Source organism: Lissotriton vulgaris, chromosome 3_1, assembly GCF_964263255.1.
Source record: "Lissotriton vulgaris chromosome 3_1, aLisVul1.2, whole genome shotgun sequence".
In the NCBI taxonomy this organism is placed as follows: domain Eukaryota; kingdom Metazoa; phylum Chordata; class Amphibia; order Caudata; family Salamandridae; genus Lissotriton; species Lissotriton vulgaris.
Window position 1 is genome coordinate 883,834,413 of NC_141689.1, and position 20,590 is coordinate 883,855,002.

A 20,590-nucleotide genomic window follows, 5' to 3' on the forward strand; every position below is an offset into this window, starting at 1 on the left:
TCAGATGCTCCGTCCATCACCACCTCCTTTTGTACCACCGAGTGAGCGAGAGCAGTTTAACTGGCAAAGACCACCATGAAGTCAAATCTAATCTACTTCTTGTTTTCCCCATCTGTGCCAACAAACTAATTTGTACACTATCATCAAATGCTGTTAGTAACCTAGCGGTACCATTTAGGACCCCGTGAAAAAGCTGCTTTGGGCAGACCTGGTTTTGCCAGACAGTTTCAACTTTTTGAATTATAGTAAGGTTGTGGCAGTTCCTGGACATTGAAATTATGCAATTCTGCGGCCACAACTTTTTTCACATAATTTTAGATTTTCAGCATTTGCCAGCGAATGCATCACCTACTGTATAATTTGCAGATTTTCACAAAAAATGGTTTATTCCTAAAACGGATCAAAAGTTACTAAAAAGAGTTGACACATATTGCTGTGAAGTTGAAAGTCATTTGGAAAGGTTACTGATCACCTTTCAGTTGGTTATTGCTGTAATTGGATGTTAGAATCACACTAATCAGGTAAAACCTTTGACCACACAGGGTTAACGTATAAAAATGTCAATATATTGAAGTAACACTATCATAAAATGTGCACGCCACGTTTTTCTTTTTGCCACATAATGTATTCAACCCTGTCGTAAGATCTAGTGGCCCTGTCCTAACTGAATGTGTTATTCTTCTGTCCAGGACTTTTTAATATGGTAAGAAAATGTATTTATCTTGTTATTTTTAAACATTCATTAGCAACCCAAGAGGAAGCACTTTGTCTATTATTAAATCCACCTACTGTGAATGCCTGCTATCGTATGAAGACATTTTTCTAATCTTTTCTCGTACTATAATGTTTTATTACATTGATTTTTAATACTGATGTATGTAAACATTGCATCTTTTTTAATCTTATATTATATTTATGAGCGATCCTTGACCTTGCCTAGTGAGTCGCCCCCCCTCCCCTGCTGCAGCTCCACCTGCACTCCCGCTGTCGCCTGCTGCCACTGCTGAAGTCAAGGCCCTCCACCACTCGCAGGCTAACACCTGTGCCTCATCCCTTGTGCCCAGTGGTGGCCTTAGGTTTGCATCTGCTCTCTGTTGTGCCTGTACTCTGTCTGCCCGTCTCTCTCCTGTACTCCGCTGCCCTCGTTCTGTACACCTGCTCCTCTTTTGTTCCCCCCACCCCCCGCTCGCCACCACGACCTCCTTTACTTCGGTGCCCCCACTGCCCGGTCTGCTCTGTACCCCTTTTGCCTGTTTCCTACCCGCAACCTCTCCGCTTCCCTGCTCTCGTTCCCCACCACTGCTTCCCCTGCGGCCTCATCACCTGCGCGCCCATTCGCTGCCCCTTCCACCCATCTCCCGCCTCCCAGCTGCTCCTCCCTCCCTACCTCCCCATATATGGCACCTGCTGCGCGGCCGCGCAGCAAGCGCGCTGCTGGTGCGCCGAAGGCACGCCTAAGGCAAGCCTGTCTGTTCCCGTCCGTGCCTGGACGGCGCCCAACGCCATAACCCCTGGCCGCTGCACCAGCCGCGAAGACCGACTCCGCTACGATGCCAGCACCCTTGTCGCTCTCAACCCAGGAAGGACCCACACCTGCTGCAAGGCCGCCCCGAATCGCACCCGTGGTCCCTTCGCCTGCCGGAACTGCAGCTTCTCCTGCCTCGAAGCTGCCGAGACACCCGCCATGACGGAACCCAACCAGCTCAAATGCATCCTGATCAACACTCGCTCCGCACGCAAACACGCCGTCGAGCTCTGGGACCTACTCGACACCGCATCCCCGGACGTCGCCTTCCTGACTGAGACCTGGATGAACGAAGCCTCCTCAACGGACATCGCCATAGCCATTCCCGACGCGTACAAGATCACTCGCAGAGACCGCACCAACGGAGCCGGAGGAGGAATCACCATCGTCCACAAGAACACCATCAGGGTCTCAACAAACACCAACGACACTTTCATCACCACCGAACACATGCACTGTCAGATCCACACGGACCCCAAGACCACCCTTAGAGGCACCCTCATCTACAGACTGCCCGAACCCCGACCACAATTCTGCGACTCCATCGCCGACCTCATCAGCACGCATGCGCTGACCTCCACCGAGTACATCCTCCTCGGAGGCCTAAACTACCATCTGGAAAACAACAACAGCCTCAACTCCTCCACCCTGATCGACAACTTTGCCAACCTCGGACTAAAACAGCTCATCACGACGCCGACCCACATCGCCAGTCACACACTTGATGCCATCTTCTCCTTGAGCCCCCACGTCGCCTTCAGCCACGTCTCCAAACTCACCTGGACAGACCACCATTGCATCCACTTCACCTTCCGTAAACCCCTCACACACCACCGCACCCTACAGATCCCCCGCTGATGCTGGGGCAAAGTCACTGAAGAACAACTACAGACAAACCTCGCACTCAACCCACCGACCCCCACCACTAACCCCGACGATTGTGCACGCACCCTCAGATGCTGGATGGACTACTGCGCCAACACCTTAGCACTGCTGAAAAAGCCAACCAACATAGACACCAGCAAGAGAGCGAGCTGGTTCACCCCGGAACTCCTAGCATCAAAGCGCACCTGACGGAAATTGGAGAACAAATGGCACAGCGACAAGACGCCGGACAGCTGGGCTGCCCACAAAGACGCCATCCACAACCACCACCACTTCATCAGGACCGCCAAAAGGACCTTCTTCAAAGACCCCCTTGACAACAATGTACACAACAGCAAGGAGCTCTTCAACATCGTGAAGGAACTCTCCAACCCCAGCTCCAGCGCCAACGACATCCCGCCATCGCAAGCCCTGTGCGACTCCCTCACCACCTTCTTTCACCGCAAGATCACCGACATCCATGACAGCTTCAACCCCCAGATGACCCCTACGAGTCTCGACACGCCGGACCCACTGCACCCCTTCAACCACGACTCCCTGACAACCTGGGCCAACGCGAGCATCAAGGACACAATCAAGACCATGGGCACAATCCACTCCGGCTCCCCGTCTGACCCTCTCCCACACCACATCTTCAACAAAGCCGGCAGCTCCATCGCACCCCACCTGCGCAGCACCATCAACCTCTTCTTGGAGACCGCTACCTTCCCTGAGAGCTGGTAGCACGCCGAGATCAACGCCCTACTGAAGAAACCCAAGGCGGACCCGAGCGACCTCAAGAACTTCCGTCCCATCTCCCTGCTTCCGTTCCCAGCAAAGGTCATCGAGAAGATAGTTAACACCCAGCTCACCCGTCACCTCGAAGACAACAGCATCCTGGACCCATTCCAATCAGGATTCTGCAGCAACCACAGCACCGAGACCGCCCTCATCGCCACGACAGACAACATTAGGATCCTGCTATACAACGGCGGGACGGCGGCCCTCATCCTCCTGGACCTCTCTGCAGCCTTCGACACTGTCTGCCACAGCACACCACGCATGTGCCTCCACGACGCAGGGATCCGAGACAAGGCCTTGGACTGGACCACCTCCTGCCTCTCCGGGCGAACTCAGAGAGTCTGCCTCCCTCCATTCTGGTCCAAAGCCTCCAAGATCATCTGCGGCGTCCCACAGGGATCCTCCCTCAGCCCGACGCTGTTCAACTTCTGCATGGCTCCACTCACACGCATCGCCCGACAGCATGACCTCAACATAATCTCTTACGCCAATGACATGCAGCTGATCCTCTCCCTCACCAAGGACTCCGCCACAGCTAAATCCAACCTCCACCAGGGAATGAAGGCAGTCGCCGACTGAATGAAGGAAAACCGACTTAAGCTGAACTCAGACAAGACGTAGATTCTCATCCTCGGGCCCAACCCCTCAGCATGGGAGGACTCCTGGTGGCCCACATCACTGGGGACACCCCTGGCTCCTACCAACCACGCAAGCAACCTGGGAGTCATCCTCGACGCAGTCTCCTATACCTGCCTCAACACCCTCCGTATGCTCAGCAAAATCTACAGATGGATCCCGACAGACACGAGGAAAAAAGTCACCCAGGCCCTAGTCAGCAGCAGACTCGACTATGGAAACGCCCCCTATGCCGGATCCCCGTCCAAGCTCGTCAACAGACTGCAAAGAATCCAGAACGCCTCTCCACGCCTGATCCCCGACGTCCCGCGCTGCGACCACATCACCCCCCACCTGAGGATCCTGCACTGGCTCCCCGTCGATCCTGATCCACGCACACAAGGCACTCCACAAAACCGGCCCAGCCTACCTCAACAGTTGAATCTCCTTCTACGTACCCAACAGGAAACTCCGCTCCGCTGACCACACCCTGGCCACAGCTCGCGCATCCTTAGAACCACTTCCGGAGGCAGGTCCTTCTCCCACCGCGCCGCCAAGACCTGGAACACCCTCCCACTCAACCTACGACAAACTGAAGACCTGCTTCCTTTCAGGAGACTACTCAAGACCTGGCTTTTCGACCAGTAGCAGCAGCACCCCCCCCCCCCCCCCCCCTTTCCCCCTCCCCAGCACCTTGAAACCCTTATGGGTAAGTAGTGCGCTTTACAAATTAACTGATTGATTGATATTTTATGTATTTAAATGCATTGTTCGTGGTTTTAGTGTCTTCTGTGAAAGCACTTTCCCTAAATAAAATAATTAGATAAATGGCTAACCTAATCAGACCCAAATCATGTATAAATGCACCACTGCGGATTTCATAGATGTTCCACCCGTCAGGCTGTTCTCACTCAATCCAGATGGCCCGCTCTTGACTGAAAACAGCTGACACAATGCAGTCCCTTCAAACAACACGTCCGCTTGTTATGAAGCCAACAATAAACTGTTCGACCCTCTTAGCATGAAGTTTACAAGCGTCCCATAGTCAAGTTTTGCGCTAGGTCAGTCTGTACTGAGCACATGAATACGAATGCCAAAGTATTTTCTCTGTATTAACATTAGAAGATGGTGGCAGGGTTACCAGACGGGTCTTTTCTCGTACCCCGGGCCTCCTAGCCGAACTAATGTCCACGGCCAAACATGTGGCAGTCCCTTTATAGCCTGATTGGGAAGTGAAATATACATTTGCAGGTAATATTGTCCCTTCAGCAATCCTTTTTGATCACTTTGACACGGAAGTTTCTTTAATGCAAGTAAAGCTCCTTAAAGTTGAAGAAAGCGCTGGGACTGGAGAACAGTGACTGACCAGGTTTAACGCTGCCTCACGAACTGTGCTTTTCAGCGCTCGACAGCCTATTTCCCAGACGTCTCAGACGACACCTTTCATAATAGAAGCTCGAAAGCATATTGTCAAAACTGCCATTTTACACCCTCTTGTCTATGTTTACAATATGATGAATAAAGATTACTGAACATTTACTGCATCTTGCTGAAGATCGAACCATCAGTGACACAGCGTCCCAGCGGTGGGAGTCCATCCCCTCTGATGTGCTTAGAAGCTGATTTTCAGGAATTCGGAATGAAAGAGACATTGTTCCTTTAGAGTTTACCTCTGGAGACAGTAACCTATAGCGAACCCTGCTGCACGGGCGTGTTCTTATGATCAACAGTTAGTAATGGGAGCCATGGAAGGCTTTCCCTGATAACCCAGTCAATAATTCACGTTGATTGAGTCATTTTGAAAATAATGTTACCTGTGGGGAAATCAATCTGCCTTTGTGTATTTCTGCCTTGTTTGTCTGTGGCTTTTGTTGTTTCATCTGTGCAGTGCCCTTAGGCCTGCCCGACAAATTGCTGACCTATGTGGTCTCTAAGAATTGTATGACTTTGTTCCCCCCTTGCACTATAAGGCTACTACAGTAGACACCTTCTGAGTGGTAGGGCACCAGACTGCCACCGAGTTCTGTCAAAATATGAGGAGCCAGCACCTTAGGTTAGAAGTATTAATAGAATTCTGTCTGTCTGCTCCTAAGGATGCAACTACGAGGGAAAAATCATCACACACAAAAAGTGATGGCAGGAATATTTGCAAGTAGTCTAACAACTGGCAATTGCTTGAGGTAGCATTCCAACCCTTCAATTATGGATCTTTTGTTTGGGTGTAATGTGAGGTGCAATAGTGGGCAAAAAACATGATGTATATTAATTCCTACCTTCACTTTTTGTGCATTTGATGTCATGCTTTTAGTGGCCAAGGATATGCCCTGAAAAAGGTCCCGTACTCACTAAACTGCACCGGATTGAAGAGGCCAAAATAGGCTGAAACCAGTCTCGGCCGGCTTGTGTTCCAGTTCCGAGAGGACCTAGCTTGTTAGTTGGGATTGGCCTGTTCCGGCGGAAGCATTACCAAGGCTGATTTGCATATGGCCCAGTCTCATCTGAGGTGGCATAGAGACCAGAAAACACTATGGGTTGGTATGCTACCCAACCAATTGCCATTGGTTGGACTATTTGCAAACATTCCTCCCATCACTTTTTGGGTACTACTGGGAAAATCATCCCGTAAACTTCACCCCTATATCTGATAGGCTGCAGTTTTCTTCTGATAAAATCTTGGTTCAATATTTAATTAGATCTCTGCTTTAGTACATGCAATCAACAACACACCAACATTATATGCTAAATGTAATTAGGTCAGAAGCACACAAAGTCACTCAGACTTCAGTTGAATAATTTCTTTACATGGTTTTTGAGACATGGAGTGCTGTGTGCCTACTCCAAATCATCACATGTGAACAACTCTGTCTGGACAAAAACGCACGCTCCAAATTTACAACAGGGCTTGTGTGTTGCAGGAGTAAAGGGCAGCAGTGCTTGGGTGGCCTGTACTCCCAACTTCGCTTGCCATCAGCTCCTTTCACAAATCTGTGTCAGAGGCTGGGCTTGCTGGCATCCGCAGGCCCTTAGTCCTTCTTCCATTTCCTTGAACGTCGGTATTGTGTATGCCCACGGTCCAGACCCAGTCTACAGATTGATGAGTCCCTTTTATACTTGTGGCTAAACTGGATCATATGGCTCGTGTACAAAGCCGACATTGGTCGTTTATTATAGAAAATGTAATGTATGGAAGATTGAGACATTGGATTTGGTTTAGTTCATGGATGTGTTGTTAAACAACATAACGGTATTGCTTAGTGATATAGAGAGCTAACCCGATGACGGGCCCAGAAAGATATTTTAGGAAAAAAATACATATTTTGGCAGCAAGAAAAAAAAAGATGTCTATGCATAAACCTTCAAGTGTGGCTTAAAAAACAAAGGATGGCGTGATTAAAAGAACACAGCACTGAGCCTTTAAAAGAAGTTTTGTGAATTGCGGCGCAGTGTGGATACACCTTGTCATTTTAGGTGCTTAAATTGTATATTCAAGATTTTGAATGTTCAGCAATCCAAAATCCGTTCTCGTCCTTGCACCCAGAGACATTATATGTTGATTTTGTTGGACACAAATATGGAGACTAGGACCCTGTGAGGTGTGAGATTATTTACTTGGAATTTGCTTTCATTGTATATGTCACAGACATGGCCATTGCAATAGAAGAAATACCCAAGAGCCCTGATTTGGCCTCCCACCACAGAGTTGTGGCGCAGCAGCCAGAGCAGCTGACTCTGGAGCGCAGAGCTCACGGTTCAATCCCCTGTGCCAGTGGCAACTCAGCTCAGCACCATATAGCTCACTTAATATCCCTGACGGCTCCCAGTTCCTTGGGACCCTTAGGGGTGATAAGTTTGTACTTTACAAATACCAGATTTATTTATGTATCTGTTTGCTGCCCTCAACAGCTATGGAGACTCGGACATGTGTAAACAATGGCACAGAAAATGGTTGAAAGAGCTGGAAGAGGAGCTGAGCATGCCCCAAGGTGACAGAGGCCTGCCACATGTTAGGGTAAAGAAGGGTGTTGCTCATTGCTTGTGTTGACTGGGTGGGTGTAATAACACATGACCATTTTCACATTATCAGGCTGTAATAAATGTGAATCTTGCAGTGTGAGAAGGAAGTATAGTTCTGGTCATTTTTTCAACAGATGTGAAGAGCTGTCCAGTAGCTCTTAAAGCTGAGCACATAATTGGGCTGATTTAGGGCTACATCAGTCAGTATCGGGTTGTGGCCTGCATCTCCAGTGCTGCCCGCCACCTGTCACTGCACAGGAACAGACACATGCATGGTCTGTTCCAGTGAGTAAGCCACAATGCACAGCTGGGGCATCCAGGGACAATGTATGAAACTTTTGATCAGTGCTCCGAATGCTGCAATCAAAGGCAGACTGTTTTACTTCCTGAAAGGTGTTGACGAGGTCGGCCTTAGGATGGTGTGACCGGTGCAGGTGCACATGGCGCTGACCTCAAAGGGGTGCTTTGTTTAGGAGTAGCTTATGGCTTTAAAAGGGCCTGCTGCAGAGTTCCTTGTGCTTCCAGCAGTTTTCAGGCAGCAATAAAAATCTCATGGTAACTATGGGGATTAATGTTCCTGCTGGAGAGAGATCTGAGTTTTGTCTAACGACAGTTTTGGCTCATCATAAGCTAGAGCAGAGGGTTAATATGCCTGCTGCAAAGAATGTGTGCCATGCAGATCACAGAACTGTATTTTATGTGGAAAGCTCAGTGGGTTACTGCTTTTGTCACAGAGATCATTATGCTACAGGAATTCATAAGTTACAATCCTAATATAGAACAGTGATATGAACTGGCATAAACGAGCTACATGCAAACTGCATAATGTAGGAGAGTGCGGTATTAGTTTCCTGAATCTTTCATTATGTTTTCCTAATTTTTCTAAAAAGGGTGTATTTGGGTTGCTATACATTCTAATTAGTAAGGCCAACCCCAACCAGTGCTTTAAAACAAATGGCATATATCTGAGAGAGGGACTATGGAGAGATGAGGGACACTGTTGGAGGGTGGTATTGAGGGAATCCTTGGAGGTCATTGATGGGGGAGTGCCGACAAAGATTGCCGCACTGGGCCTCACCAGAGCTAAAGCCGACCCCGGGTGTTGGAGTGATAGTAGGACATTCGATCCTAATTCCAAGGAAAGGAGGTCACTTTCTAACAGTTCTGCAGATACATAGCCACTCCAGTACCCTGTTTACTTTCTGAAAGAGAGACAGGTACACAGCTCACTCAGTGTTGGCCCCAGGCCACGTATTGCATTATGGCCCTTTACACTGGCTTCACAGCTTCATGGTGGGCAGTGTTTATGGGGGCAGTGAAAACCTTATTATGTCAACTCTTCTGCATGCATGAGAACCCAAGGATGTCTTCAAAAGATGCCCTCCTCTTGTACACTCAAAATAGAGAGGCAAAATGATGTCACTCAAGTCTCTGATACTGCAGTTACTGAATGTGTGTACCATATGCAGGATTAAGATGTAAACGACAAAGCTAATGGCTGAGGGATGCTGACCCATTGCTATTCTGTAGGTTAAGCCAATATCTAAATAACTCCAGATAAGCAATGACTGAAAGTGGCTGACCTAGTGCCCCTCTATGCACATGCATTAGTACTATAATTACATTATTTCTAGTCAATAAATGAAGCTTTACATTATTTCTAGTCAATAAAGGAGGCTGGTAGATAGCTAAAGTTCTCTCTACTGCAGTCCTAAAATGTCTAATTCACCCCTTTGGTGACTATGCTACTTCGTAAACTTCTGTTGCAATATAGATGACGGTGACTGTATTTATTTAACAAATAAAAAATATGTAGCTTAATCTGCACTCTTACATAATCTGAGGTGGGGAGATCTTGTTGATGGAAAACCAATGTTTGTAAATGGTGAAATCCAACTTTGGGGTGGAAAAATGTCTTGAAAAACATTCAAAAATAGCAATCTGAATTAATCTGAATTAATGGCGCAAACACTAAGAACATCAGATAAGAGGTTACAATTGTTCCTTAGGAAATAGTGGGAAAAGCCATTTCAGAATATGAGTAGGGGAGCAGAAAAAATACCAGGCCAACCAGCGAAGCTAATCCGCGAGTGATATTGGGGCTTGAATCAGCCATTGTCAGGTCAATCGACAGAAGCACAGATTGAGTATGATTTGCCCAGGATCAAACTGTGTGTTAAAGTAGTAGACCCATGACTGTAGTACACTGCTACTTGCTGCAAAGGCTATATATTTTCCACCATATTTCATTTTGATGAATATACCATGAGGCTGGGCATTTCTACCCTTCAACGGGTAATAGCCAGTTCGTTTTTTTAACTGCATGCTTACTAGCAGCTTTAACATTGATTCTAAATCTCCCAAGTTTGTTAAAAAATAGAGAGGAATTCACTTTTAAAAAGTGATTGCCCGAGAGTCTACAATTTGGCCAACTGGGAAGCTGGGATCAAAAATATTGTCCCTTGGTTTCACATTTCAATCAACTGGTGTGGAAGTGATTCTGACTATCCAAGAGAAATGTCACTGTTTTGTTGGCCGGGGCCCTGCTCAGCTGAGGAATACAGTGCTTATATCCATCATAGTTACATAAAGTGGTAAAACTGAGATTAAATGTCAAATATACTAGTTCCACAGCTAAAACGTAGCCACTGGACTAGGTCCTGTGGCAGTAGGTGGTTACTGGGCAGTATGCACAGTAGATACTGATAATTGCCATTGGTATTTCAAAGCTTAGGAATGTTCCTTTCATTTTGGATACCGGAGTTATTAATTTTCTAATCTTAACTTTCAAACTTTGCAATTGTAAGCAGTCACGGTTTACTCCAGAAGGTTGTAAAGGGATTACAACTCAAATACAGTATGAATAGTAATCAATCCAGGCAAACTCAATCTGAGGCCAAATTCAATCTTAAAATGCCCTGAGTTAGAGGATGAGGATCAAGAATGAAACTCCAAAAGTGTGTTATGTGATTCATCATCCCCTCACTACTAAACAAATGTTTCCTGGTGTTTCTGCATATGCAAAGTATCTCCACGCACTCTGTCTCCACACAAGGAAAGTGTTGCACAAGTAACCCTGCCAAGTACCACGCATCAGGGGTTAGAATAATGCATTTTCGAACTAGTGTCTGCATCACCGCACTAAAAGGCATTAGTCACGCATTTTAGAGTTCCCTCAAGCCATTCCCAGAAGGTGTGCTCTGTAATGAGTTGCAGTGGGCCGAGCTCACTGGCACTGAGTGTGCTGTGCTGCCTAGTGTAGAGTGTGCTCTGTCAACAAACCAGCTGTCTCAGTTTTGTTTCATTTTATTCACACATTATCAATCTCTCTCTGTGATCCATCAGGAGAATAAACATCATCACCAGCTATCAAGCTGAGCCCGGCTCTCGTGTGTACCACGTGGTGTTTTGTCAGCAACACGTTGTCATGATAATTAACAATTTAATTTTAATCTGAGAGGGTGTACCCTATGTGGATCCCGAGGTTGGCGTCTTGCCTATTGTTGTTTTCCGTACTGAGAGGAAGGGGTCCCAGTGTGAAATTGGCAATAGACACAAAGTAATCAAAAATTAGAAACACAATAAATGAATCTACACTGTTTTTATTCACAATGTAGATATTTGTTAGATATAGTATCTGGCAGTACACATTCAAAAAGTTGTATGGTGCCCCAGGGGAAAAGGGGAAGTGATAAGGTGAGGATAGTGTGGATAGGGAATCGTGACAATAAAATCAACCAAATATCGTAGATGCATTTGTATGTCAATTTCAATATACAAAAACAAAAGACCATAGGTTCAATGCATCACTAGATATGAATCATGCTTCACATAATACATTAATGTTGAAGTTTTGGCGTGAAGCTGATAGGCAAGGAGCAATTGTCAATTGCATTTACGATATTTGGTTGATTTTATTGTCACGATTCCCTATCCACACTATCCTCACCTTATCACTTCCCCTTTTCCCCTGGGGCACCATACAACTTTTTGAATGTGTACTGCCAGATACTATATCTAACAAATATCTACATTGTGAATAAAAACAGTGTAGATTCATTTATTGTGTGTCTAATTTTTGATTACTTTGTGTCTATTGCCAATTTCACACTGGGACCCCTTCCTCTCAGTACTGTTACGACCTAGGTCCCAGTGACTATGTTTGGGTGAACCCCCTTGCTATATTATATTGTTGTTTTCCGGCACTGCGATTGCTCCAGTCCGACCAATTCGTGTCTGATTGGCCCAGAGAGCAGCTCAAGCAGAGGGCGGAAGATTTGTATTCCTTTTACAAGCAGCCAGAAAGTTGCACTCACTGACAGGTCGGATGTTTTACCAAGTCCTATGGACCAGTTCTGTGCCTCAGCAGCCTCACAAACACAGATAGCAGTCACCCCGGCCGGATGAAAACAACTGCTTCACCTGCTTCTTGTTCTGAAGCCCCTCTGCAAGTACCAGTCCAGGGCCCTTCTAGTGAGCCATTCCATAATTCCAGCCGGTGGGTAAAAATATTACATTAGACAGTAGCCAGGACCATAAGAACTGCAATATTTTATATCCTTAGTAATTTAGAATAATGACAGTACTTGAAACAAAATATAAGGCCCATTGCAGGTACTCACTTAATAATTGTAGTATACAGTAGGATTTGTCTTGAGTTCGAAAACAGTTTTTACTGAGCAAATAAAAATGTCAGTCTGTACTGGGGGTGCTATTCGACCATTTCAATTAGTATCCAACACTAGTATTTGTACAGTAACTCTGTTTAAGCAAACCTGGGTGCTTAACAGTGCAACCCAGAATCAGTATGTCTGACTTCACCCACCTCCAGAGTCTGGCTGGCCTATACGACAATCAGGCAGTGTCTGATGGGCTGGCCTGGCAGATCAGTGTGTGGGCAGGTTTGTAGGAGATTGTGGGCAGTTTTATAGCAGATGGGCAGGCTTTTTCAGTTGATTTCCCTGTTATTACAACAAGCAAAAAAATGCATGCTGTTTCCCATACATTGCAAAATATCCATACAGCGTGACTTTAAAAGTTCAATACTGGCATTATTTGCAAATATGGGCCACTTTTTAGCTATCTGATTCACTAATGGGGTCCACTTTTAGTTGCCCTATGTTGTGTCTCAGTCCACCCCTGCCCACTGCTATTTTCGATCTGCCTTAATTATAGAATAGAATTAAACAGTATGTGTTTTTTACAGGAGCCAAGATGGTCCAGAATTCAAATTGACATAACATCACAGTATTGCAGCTGCTACAAACATTACATTGGAATAAATATCAGACAGGACTGTAATTAATCTGCTCCTTGTCATTCCCCAGCCTCGCCAGTCCTAGCCGTTCACCATTAATGGGATTTCTGACCATTATCCATCCTGATACTAAAGACCTGCTGATCGCAGATCTCCAGAAGTGCAGTGGCAAATATTTTGAGGGTTTACAGCTGAACCAAGCAGCATTTGGATTACCAGATACTTTTTGTGTGCAATCTAAAAACCCTATTTATAAAAGTCTCAAAATATGTCACACTTTCCAGTCCATAGTCCAGCTATACAATTTGCTTACAAACCAACAATCCCCCTTCTCCAAACTTCTCCACAGTAAAAGATTGTTTTACCTTACTCCTGCGCCCTAAAAAAAAAAAAAAGAAAAGCAGGCATCACTTGTCTGCTTCCTAATCACTTTTTGTTGGACTGCCTGCCCAGCACTAAATATGGCATTTTTGTAAAAGGAGTCAGCACTCATTTTCCTAGAGCGTGGAGTGCAGTGATACTACTGGCATGTAATCATTTCAACAGTCTGGCTTTGTATCTAAAACCTATCTCACTGCAAAACCCAGAATTCTATGTGATGTTGTTGAAAAAGCCACCTCTGGTGGACAGTATCATAATTGAAAAATGAGGGCTGAGGCTTTACTTGGCCTGAAGAGAGCTGCGTGTCACAGTTCAGTTTATGCCTTGCCATGCATTAAGACACCTACTCCTTGCCATCAGGACAGGACTGGCTACCGGGCGTTTTGGCATGCTGCCGAGCTGGGGGCTGATTTAGTTGATGGGCACCTGCTTGTGCTGAATGAAATTAGTTTTGCTTTGTTTATTTCGCAGCACACACGAGTCTCCATCAACGAAATTAGCCCCCACCACAGTGACATCAACCCCCAGCTCGGCAGCATGCCAAAAAGCCCGGTAGCCAGTCCGGCCCCGCTTGCCATTCAAGGCAAGGAGTAGGTTGCATGTCTCCCAACCAGCCACGGCCGGTAGTAGGTGTAACTGCAGGGCGGTGACGTAGGGATGGGGATGGGCAGGGTGGGGGGTTGTAATGTATGGATTACGGACTATAACAGGTAAGTAAACATATAAATAAATAAAACGAATTTCGGTGGTTGCACTGCATCGCATTTGATGATGCAGTGCACACAACGAAATTCGTTTTATTTATTTATAAGTTTACTTACCTGTTATAGTCCGTAATCCATACATTACAACCCTGCCCCTCCCCCTCCCTACGTCACCGCCCTGCAGTTACACCTACTACCGGCCGTGGCTGCTCCCAACAGGTGTGCAAGAGTTTAACACACATTACAGATATTGTAAACCAACGAGTTAAATTATGAAGGTTATCTCATTACTTGGACATAATTGTTTTGTAATTGAGTGTCCCCCAGAGTGTCACTCCTAAGGCATTCAATGTCACGCATTCAACCAGTGGAAACTTGGAAATGTCACACATAACCATTCTGAAAACTTGCCAGCTATGCACAGAGTGATAAAAGAAAATTGCTCTCCCTTTCCCACATGGGCCTATGAATTTCAGTTCCCGGCCTTTACTTGAGCATTTCCCATTGCCTTAGCTCTGACTTTACTCAGCCTGATTTTATAATGATATCGCTACAAGAAACGCATGGAAAAACATTTCCCCAGAAAGTGAACAAAAACGCAAGAACAGCGTGTCTTGATCCTGTTTGGACCTCTGCCCTCGCTGGAGGTAATTTTGTCCTTGCAACAATGTAAAAAATTAACCGAGTTGCCATGACCCCTCAATGTTTCTTTTTCTTAAGAAGGTACTCTGCAGTTCTGGCACAGCTTGTGTGTCCGGAGGTTTCCATGGCACTCAGCAGACTCGCTGGGCGGAACAGGCATGTGAGATGGCGGCCACAAGGCAGCCTGCTTAATGTGTCTAGACGGGTGCAGGAGAGAGCTTTCAGCTCTGCAGAGCAGTAGGGTTCCAGCAAGTTCGTCTGTGTGTTTCAGAAGAGCTAGATGGACCGGCAGGCAGTCCCTAGGTAACCTGGACTGCCATAGCCACATCGAAAGTGAGAGAAGAGCGACATTTGCTCATGAATGTTCATGAATTTACAGTTGCAGATCAGACCCAAAAGGTCACAGAGACTTGGGACCGTGTCCAATCAAGTTGCATGAACAAAAATAATAGAAGCAGTAAACAGTGGTAGGGTTGTACACAAACGAAGAAAAAAACATAACAATCACAAATGGGAAGCAGTTAAATAAACAAGCGGTGGCAAAGCCAGTAGTATTTTTGATTTTGCCAATGAAGTCTTTTGGCGATACTGTTTAGCATCCACAACATTTAAAAAAATGGTTATTGCTGATGTTCAACAGAATGTGAAAAAAGGTGTGACGATGTATGCACTGGATGATGAGGTAGTAACTTTAAAATTAAGGGTGCACAAAACCGCCAAAAGCACTTATATTTGTCCCCATGCACTGCTCATGACTGCACACAACATCGCAAATGAAGTTGTCTCGGAGATCACAGGTGGGATCACATAAAAGCCCCCCAAAAACATTATTTTCGGGGCCAGTGGAATTATGCAATTTTGTGGCAGAGGTATTTACTGCATAGTTATGGATTTGCCTCATAATCCATTGTCTGCTTCATAATCTGCAGATTTTAACAAAAAAAGCTAAAATATATCAAAGGTTATTAAAAAACGCACAGTAGAAGGCCCTCCACAAAGTCTCACTGTTCACCTTTCTGTCATTTATTGCTGCATGTGGGCTAAACAATTAGTAATGAGGAGAAACCTGTGCAAGACATTGTGAACATGGGTATAAATTGCAAAATAATGAAGAAATACAATCACAAAACGTGCTGCATTATGCTGGATAATTTCTCTTTTTTGCAGCATAATTGAGTCAACCCTGACACATACTTTGTTTGGCTCTCTCCTGCCACATAATTCTAGGGCCCTGATTACTGTGCACATTGATACCTCAGGAGTGGACGAAAGGTATCATGTAAGGGCTGGTATGGGTAAAGTACGTGATGTCATATAGTTGACTTAGCTTCTCGATTAAGAAAGATGATATCTCTGTTCTAGGAGGGTTATTTACTTGCTTTGGCACAGGTGGAATTAGTTTGAGCTGGGCGTGCACAGCGTTGTAAAATGTGTATACAACTGTAGTAGCCCTCACTTCCAGTGTTAAATGTTCCTGAGAACGCTAGCTCAGTTAAATGTTTACAAGTGTGGGATTATATAGTTATATGCCTTACTATCGGTACTGTCATTCTGAAGACACATAGTTGGGGTTAATGTAACTTTATTCAACTCCTGGCACAATAAGGTCTCAACACAGAGGCCATTAGCCTTCATGAAGATGGCTAAACGGAAGTTGTTTTAGGATTTCAGGTGCTATGTACCTAGACAACGCTGCCCACATGTTTAACCTCAACCAACCACTGTGGATGGAGTTAGCAAAAGGCTGTGGCCCAGGCACTGTGGTTGCAGAACAAGGGAAAGCTATTGATGGCACAAAGTGGCTTTTTGGAACAAAGTTGGAAGGAGTCCCCCCCTGTTTCTGCTAATCAACGTGTAGTCGGCTGGTACACTCAACTACTTTAAATTCTCTTAGTCTATATAGCCAAACCCCAGGTCTCATTACCACCACTCTGCTATTACGGTGGGCGCTTACCGTAGACAAGGGAAAGACTCCAAGGCAGGTTGCCTGGACGGAGTCAACCATGGTTTGGGGGACCAGGATTGAGGGGACAACTCTTGCTCCATCAGTCAGGCTGAAAGAATCAGGGACATTAATATCTTACAGGAAACTTCTAGCTCCCTGCCCCATTGTACTGCTTGGGAATTATGTACACACAGAAGAAACAAATCATTTGGGTTTAATTTGCCTTTCCTTGTGGTATTTACTTTGCGTGCTTACCATGCACATCTGACTTTTTGGCACCTAAGGTTCAGTGAGCTCATGCGTAATCATGTATGAACAATAGACTGATTACATGGTTTCAAGTTTTCATTTGACCAAGCAAACAAATATCTGACACAAAAAGAAAGCAACTTGACACCCATCTGTTAGAAGGGTTCTCTGACTCCCTGGCACCCGCACACGTTTTCTCTTCCAGTTGCAAAAAAAGGCAAGTTACAGCGTATCAGTTAAATCTGTGTTTATTTGCCTTGGGTTCCAAGGTAAAGTGATTCTTTCCTCTGGGCGGGGTGCTGGGAGAGCACACTGTAACTCAGAGGGGGTTCTTCTCAGGCTGTTGTGTGCTTCCATCCTCCCACATGTACAGGGGTTGCTTAAGTTGAAGACAGACCCTTCCAATGAGCATGAGTGCATGGCTCTTTACTGCACCCTGTACTTTGTCAGGTTCTCAGTTATTTAGTCAGCGGCGTTCAATTGGCTACGCATGCATAAACAGACAATGCACACATTGAGCTCACTCATACTGTGCATCCGGGGCCACAACAATTGTGCAATTCTCCAGCTGCAGCTATTTCTACATAATCAGGGCTATGCCTCATTTGCTAAATAATTCATCCTCTGCTGCATAATCTGCAGATTTACTAAAAATGATTTTTGTTTTTAGCTCTAACGGTTCAAATGTTTCTAAAAATATGGCAATGCGTTTCTGCACAGTGGAAGGTGCATTGAAAAGGGTGGCTGATCATCTTTCAGTTGCTTATTGCTGCATTTGGGTATTACACTGGTACTAATAATATGAAATCTTTTAGCAGACAGTGTTAACGTGTAAAAATGACAAAAAATAAAGTAGTACTAGCACAGCATTAGCCCGCCTTTTCTTGCTGCCTACGTTTGCAATCCCTGCTGCAAAAGTTGGTACTTTGCAGTTGCCTAATTCCAGTGGCTCTGCTTAGATGCATTTTTGCTTGGCTTAATAGTGGATTCAGTGCTTTAGAGGGCGTACAACATTACATTCGAGTCTTTGCTATAATGCAACATAATGCATAGTGCATGTTTCCCTCATTAGGGAGAAGCAGGTTACCTGCATGCTGCCATGCACGAGCAGGGCCAAGGCAAACTAGCAGGACAGGTTGTGCAGGCTTTCCCTGCCTGAGCTTTACCTGACCGCTCGATCAATGAGGTACCTTGGTGTCTAGAGTGTCAGTAAGACTTTTCAGAAACACCACTTTTGTACGTAGAAAGTAGGCTCCAAAATGCCCTTCACACAAAATCGATACCTTACTGTCAGCATTGTGTGTCTTATCCGTGGCAAGACTATGTATATCATGCTTGGGGTTCATAGTTTAGAATTTTTTTCTGGGAAAAAAAGATCAGACAAAGCTGCACATTCTGCATTCTTTAGGGCCAATAGGCAGCTGTCATGCTTACACCTGAGCCTCAGAGGCAGTGTATGTGGTGTAGCCGCCTGTGCAATTAACGCAGATTGTTTGCTGCTATGTTTACAGTTTTCTGCCAAAAATCGTAGGGGTTGTCCCTTGCATGGTCACAATGGGAGTGGCTACAGTTTGATTGACAACAGAAGATTACATATGTCCCAGTGCCTGCCACATCTAGAGAGATTCTCTGCTGAGGCTCTCCGGCAGAACATGCTCCGGCTTTCCGGCCAGGGAGTGTGATCAATTGCCCAAAGGCTCAACTGGTGAGAGAGAGCCTTGAAGATGCCCGGGGCACTAGGTTCTTCCAGTGCAGGGTGCGCAACGGAGGAACGCCCTTTCTGGAGCCTGTAGTACCGTCACTCATGAACTTCAAGAGAGCTTCACAGATGGTGAGTTATCAAAGCCTGAGAACTGCATTATCAGCAAATAGTAAGCCTATCTGTAGCAAGTGAATAAGAGGCAGTGGGAAGGAAGCAAGATCTTATGGATGAACCTGGGTGATTTAGGATTAGCACATATATAACAATAGATGGGGTTTTGTGAGAGCTTTCATTCCCTCAGAAAGAGGACATTTTGTGATACTGAAAGACAGAAAACAAAAACTAGTGAGAGACAAATACACAAGGCAAACATACTCTAGGGACAACAGCAACCTCGTGCTCCTAGGTTCCAAGTCTCTTACCTAGCACCTAAACTCTCATGTATGGTCTCTAAGTAGACAGTTATATCCAGGTAGTCAGAGAATTGATAAAAAAAACTTGTTTTAATCAGATCCTGGACTGTTAGGTGGCATTTTTCTGTACAGGTGTCAGCAATTAGAGCATACTAGAGGTCCCTCCACTAAGAAGGTACTGCATCATATCCTAAAATAAATGTATTAACCTGGGCGATTGGCTTTGTTGATGCTCATTGATCAAAAGTGATTTACATGGTGTTAATTGTTCTTCCTTACTCAGCTAATGTTTTGGGGCTCCAGGTGGTCAGATTTTATTAACTTTTCTTGAACTGTGTTTGATAAACAGTGCAGTCATTGAAGCAGAGGAAAAAGATGTGATTTTCTAGCTCTGTCAGTCAATATTATAGTGATGGCAACTGTATCTATTTTGCTCCAAAAGTCAACATCCAGGGAATCCCTAGGAAACACACTCTTTGGTACTCATTTATCATTTGCTTCCAGGGCCTGCATTACATCTAGGGTGCACTGTCCTTGCTTGCATCATGGCGTACATTGAAACAGGTGTGCCAGGTGCAAATAAGGATAGTGCGCCTATTACAATGACTGCGTTGCACCCCCGACAGCTACGAAACTGCGGTGCACTGGAGACAGCATATTCAGTGAAATACAGAGTGACAACTAGCCTGCACTTTAAATAGGGGTTAGAGACCCCTACAGGCAGGGTCGGCTCCTCTGTTCTGACAGAGGAGCGTCGCCCCACTGCTTTTAAGCAGTGCACTGCAAAGTAAATTAAACATAAAATGATAATAACTTTGAATTATTATCATTTTATGTTTCCTGCTGCTTTGTGGTTGATTGGGCGGGGCTACTCTGCTCTCGGACTAGGGCAGGGGAGGAGTGTTTTGGCCACTCCTAAGTGCGCAATGATGTTTGGTCGACCCTCTTGGGCCACCCAAATAGGTCATGCGCACTTTCCCTGCTCTCCATGCTGGCTGCTTTGCAGCCTGCCCATTGAGAAGAAACCCAGGCCCCCATTCCCTGGTTGAGTGTCATACCAGGACGCTCAAAACCAATAAGAACGCTGCATTGCAGCGTTGTGATTGGTCAGGGCAGCCTGGCTGTGCTTCCTGTGCCTCAGTCCGACGAGGAGAGCAAGAGCAGAGATGGGGGACCCGGTGCGACAAGGTAGTTGTTTATTACATTATTCTTTTTTTTCAAACACTGAGCACCATTTACCTCCCTCACTCCCTCTTGCCCCCTCTCACTGTGGGCCCGCCCCTTGGTCCGTGAACCATGGCGGCCGCCACTGCCCATAGGTGGGTGGATTAAGTGACTGCACTTGTCTGCACTGGGATGTCTCAGTTGTTCTTGGGACTTCATTTTTCCTGTCCAGAGAGCTTCACTCAGCGGCAGACTGACAGTACTCCATCTTTTTGTGGCACACTGCCAGTGCGCATCCTAAGGGCATGTTTGCC

The 20,590-nt window shown here is 45.7% G+C and overlaps 1 protein-coding gene across 2 annotated transcripts in view; it reads left to right on the forward strand.

Moving 5' to 3' along the window:
* The window catches only part of GLIS3 (GLIS family zinc finger 3), a 964,414-nt gene that overhangs the window by 271,007 nt on the left and 672,817 nt on the right, over positions 1-20,590 (forward strand). Inside the window, exon 1 of one of the 2 annotated variants that reach the window (XM_086961209.1) lies at positions 18,713-18,828. The exons of the other annotated variant lie outside the window; for it this stretch is intronic. The gene's annotated coding sequence lies outside the window, so the exon portion shown is untranslated. Of the gene's footprint in view, positions 1-18,712; positions 18,829-20,590 lie in introns of those variants that run through there. 2 annotated transcript variants of the gene reach the window in all.